The following is a 5,000-nucleotide window of genomic DNA, read 5'->3' as shown; positions in this document are numbered from 1 at the left end:
CGGCATCTATGAGACGCCAAGCCGACTAAGACAGCCATGGGCCCACAGTGCCCTTCTTTCGACCCCACCCACAAAGCCTGCATCCTCTGTCGACAACAGCACCCCAACGCCAGCGCCTCTGCCGCACGAAGTCGTGGACCGGCAATCACTCCACCTGCACCCGTTCGTGCCCCACCCCAACCGCTCGACTCGCAACTCCAGCGGATGAACGGCGGACTTTGCTCGCACTCGCAATGTGCAATCCACCCCTATAACGTGCGTTTCATGAAGAGTTATGTCCAATATGCGACATTCCCGCTGTCCATATACATGAGCTGCGAGCTGTACCACGTACGAGCTACAGACGCGATCGCGTTGCTCTCTGTACGAATGCAGATGCTCAGCGGCAGCTAGGAGGCGCTCCATCCATGTCGGTACCGGTGAGCGTTGCACTCGCAGTCGCAAAAACGTACGGCAAGTATATTACTCGGAAGAGTCAATGACAGTCCAAGCCCCCCTGCGTGGGAAGAGTCTTCCTAGGCCATGACCCACCGGAAGGGCGCAGCGTCCCCCACCCCAGACATGTGACGTCACACTATCGGTATTGACGACTAGACTGATTCCTTATAATCATTTGCGATACACCGGTGGAAGCTGCCGAGACGAGTAACTACATAGCGGGCTCGCCGTGTCACTAATGTACAGAGATACAATAGTTTCGACTGGAACCGGATTAAACGTATACACGGCGCTGATTAGTAATAGATAGAGCCATCAGAATACAGATAATGTATACAACTGTCCGTATACATGCTGAAAGACTCTGCTCACAATCACACGTCAGCCAGACACTCTTATCACGCACTACTCTCTGCCTGTAACAGGCACACAGACAATATGTAAGCACCAGCATGGAACAACACCCAGTGCATCCTCTCTGCCACATTAGACAATCCACACTATCATAACCAGACCGGGAGGTCCACTCACAAAACAGAATATCTCACCCTTCCGACAACCACCATTGCTCAGCTAAGCCACCAACACCCACACATGTCCTACACAGGGGTGCACCCAACATCACAATACTGCCTCCTGTCACACCACACAAACAATGGCAGGAATGAAAGACACAGGTCTGCCACAAGCATGGAATCAGAGCGCCGCCTGTTATGAGCCAAAGGTGCACCCTGACGTGGCAAATCAGATGATGCCGCAGTCATTTACTTACGATAATCACAATCAACAAACCGGCCCCCCCCCCCCCCCCAAAACACCTTTCCTTACAACAATGTGTACCTTAACCTAACCCGTATTGTACCTTAACCTAACCCGTATTGTACCTTAACCTAACCCGTATTGTACCTTAACCTAACCCGTATTGTACCTTAACCTAACCCGTATTGTACCTTAACCTAACCCGTATTGTACCTTAACCTAACCCGTATTGTACCTTAACCTAACCCGTATTGTACCTTAACCTAACCCGTATTGTACCTTAACCTAACCCGTATTGTACCTTAACCTAACCCGTATTGTGCCTTAACCTAACCCGTATTGTGCCTTAACCTAACCCGTATTGTGCCTTAACCTAACCCGTATTGTGCCTTAACCTAACCCGTATTGTGCCTTAACCTAACCCGTATTGTGCCTTAACCTAACCCGTATTGTGCCTTAACCTAACCCGTATTGTGCCTTAACCTAACCCGTATTGTGCCTTAACCTAACCCGTATTGTGCCTTAACCTAACCCGTATTGTGCCTTAACCTAACCCGTATTGTGCCTTAACCTAACCCGTATTGTGCCTTAACCTAACCCGTATTGTGCCTTAACCTAACCCGTATTGCGCCTTAACCTAACCCGTATTGCGCCTTAACCTAACCCGTATTGCGCCTTAACCTAACCCGTATTGCGCCTTAACCTAACCTATATTGCGCCTTAACCTAACCTATATTGCGCCTTAACCTAACCTATATTGCGCCTTAACGTAACCCGCGTTGCGCCTTAACGTAACCCGCGTTGCGCCTTAACGTAACCCGCGTTGCGCCTTAACGTAACCCGCGTTGCGCCTTAACCTAACCCGCGTTGCGCCTTAACCTAACCCGCGTTGCGCCTTAACCTAACCCGCGTTGCGCCTTAACCTAACCCGCGTTGCGCCTTAACCTAACCCGCGTTGCGCCTTAACCTAACCCGCGTTGCGCCTTAACCCAACCCGCGTTGCGCCTTAACCCAACCCGCGTTGGGCCTTAACCCAACACACGTTGGGCCTTAACCCAACACACGTTGGGCCTTAACCCAACACACGTTGGGCCTTAACCCAACACACGTTGGGCCTTAACCCAACACACGTTGGGCCTTAACCCAACACACGTTGGGCCTTAACCCAACACACGTTGGGCCTTAACCCAACACACGTTGGGCCTTAACCCAACACACGTTGGGCCTTAACCCAACACACGTTGGGCCTTAACCCAACACACGTTGGGCCTTAACCCAACACACGTTGGGCCTTAACCCAACACACGTTGGGCCTTAACCCAACACACGTTGGGCCTTAACCCAACACACGTTGGGCCTTAACCCAACACACGTTGGGCCTTAACCCAACACACGTTGGGCCTTAACCCAACACACGTTGGGCCTTAACCCAACACACGTTGGGCCTTAACCCAACACACGTTGGGCCTTAACCCAACACACGTTGGGCCTTAACCTGCTCTGTAATTGTCATACGACGCGTTAAATTAGTGTAGTGTTGCCTAACTGCAACCCCCGCAATATAGTTTGCTACCCGCACTGCCCGGTCCCCAGAGTATCGCTTCATGTTAAACACCTTGCAGCTATACACTGTAATGCGGATGGCAGCAGGACGTACATGCTCAATGCCCTTCGCAGTTGTTCATTGGCATTCGCATGGCGAAGCACAGCCTACGTTGTGGTACGGCTTGTGTCAACTGTCCGCTGATGTTGTACGTCCAAATCACACACTGTACTGCACATTGGTCCTCATGTACTGAATGATACATCGTGGTACATGTGTGACCGTACCACGACTGCGCCAACAACGGCGAACCATACGGTCCAAATATTGTGCACTCAGCTACGTGTCGTCTCCCTATAAGAGCTGGATTGCAGTATGGTATGCCGTGGATGGCGATCAGCATGAGCCGTCTGTTGATGTAGTGGCGCGTGTTGTCAGACGTAGTCGTCTCTTCTCACTCGCCGTGATAGCATGGTGCACTGCGTTCCACATCTGCGACATGCGACAGAGGCCGGTTGACAGTCGTTCGCGCAATGGACATCGCATACGTACGGGGGCCACCTTCCACGTGTTCGCGAAGCGTGCACATGTTGTTGCGTGTATGTGGGCAGACATAGTGTGTCGTGACACCTGACACAGGCATGCAACAATCGTTGAATTTGCAAATGGCGATGGACGTCTACGTTTGCTGGTGACGTTACGCAAATGAACAACTGGTAAACCGTTGTGGTGCGGTTGTTCTCGCTAGAGGTGAATCAGTGATGGCGACGATCGGTTGAGCTACCAACCGGTTGTTTCAGCGATACCCACCATGCCCACGAACGTGAATGGCATGTGGGTGTGAAGCGATACGCGGCGGTGGCTGGGTGGGACCGTCCCCGGCCGGTGAGGGGGGGCCTCCCGGCGTGCTGGCCGCGCGGTGCGTGGGCGCACGCGCTACAGCCGGCTGGTGGGGGCGGCCAGTGGCAGGCGCGCCGGCCGACGGAGGCGGCAGGCGGCGCAGCTGCGCGCCGGCGCACCCTGCACGCGGCGCCGTGCGGCCAAAGTAGGTCCTCGCGGGCCCGGTGCGAAGCGCGGTGGACATCTGCAGTGTGCTGGTCCGATTGAGGACTGTGTGCGCTGAGGATGCGCCGCCGCCCGGCGCTCGGCGCCGCGACGCCGTCTGCTGCTCGGTCGCCTCTGCGGTTCTCGCAGGTGGTTTGTATCGCAGCTGTGCGGACGTGTTGGCGCGTTCGCTTCGGCACCCAAGTGGGGCTTTTGTCCTTCTGTGGCGCTGGCGTTGGAGCTGCCGGCCACCGTAGGTGGCGCGTGTTGTCTCCCGCCGGCAATGCCACGACAGCACGCTCCCGGGCCTCTGTCGGCAGCGGCAAGCTCAGTTGGGAGCACGGGTGGTCGCACCTAAAGCGTCTACTCGCCAAACTCCGGGCGATTGCGCCTCTCTCGAACCCGACCAAGTACTTAGGACGGCGCTGCGCGCCGCCGGGACCTGAGAGGGTTTCGAGGTGTATTGTGCAGGGGAGCTCAGCCTCCTCCTGTTTGCAGAATAATTGAGCGGACGCTTGCGTGTTCGCGCGGGCCCCCGGGACACACTCCCGGGCGGCCGGCTGCTCAGCTCTAGTTGACGCAGCTCCCTGGTTGATCCTGCCAGTAGTCATATGCTTGTCTCAAAGATTAAGCCATGCATGTCTCAGTACAAGCCGCATTAAGGTGAAACCGCGAATGGCTCATTAAATCAGTTATGGTTCCTTAGATCGTACCCACGTTACTTGGATAACTGTGGTAATTCTAGAGCTAATACATGCAAACAGAGTCCCGACCAGAGATGGAAGGGACGCTTTTATTAGATCAAAACCAATCGGTCGGCTCGTCCGGTCCGTTTGCCTTGGTGACTCTGAATAACTTTGGGCTGATCGCACGGTCCTCGTACCGGCGACGCATCTTTCAAATGTCTGCCTTATCAACTGTCGATGGTAGGTTCTGCGCCTACCATGGTTGTAACGGGTAACGGGGAATCAGGGTTCGATTCCGGAGAGGGAGCCTGAGAAACGGCTACCACATCCAAGGAAGGCAGCAGGCGCGCAAATTACCCACTCCCGGCACGGGGAGGTAGTGACGAAAAATAACGATACGGGACTCATCCGAGGCCCCGTAATCGGAATGAGTACACTTTAAATCCTTTAACGAGTATCTATTGGAGGGCAAGTCTGGTGCCAGCAGCCGCGGTAATTCCAGCTCCAATAGCGTATATTAAAGTTGTTGC

The sequence above is a fragment of the Schistocerca americana genome, unplaced genomic scaffold (assembly GCF_021461395.2).
Source record: "Schistocerca americana isolate TAMUIC-IGC-003095 unplaced genomic scaffold, iqSchAmer2.1 HiC_scaffold_1010, whole genome shotgun sequence".
Lineage (NCBI taxonomy): Eukaryota > Metazoa > Arthropoda > Insecta > Orthoptera > Acrididae > Schistocerca > Schistocerca americana.
The sequence above is the reverse complement of the archived record's forward strand: the minus strand, read 5'-3'. Positions refer to the sequence as shown.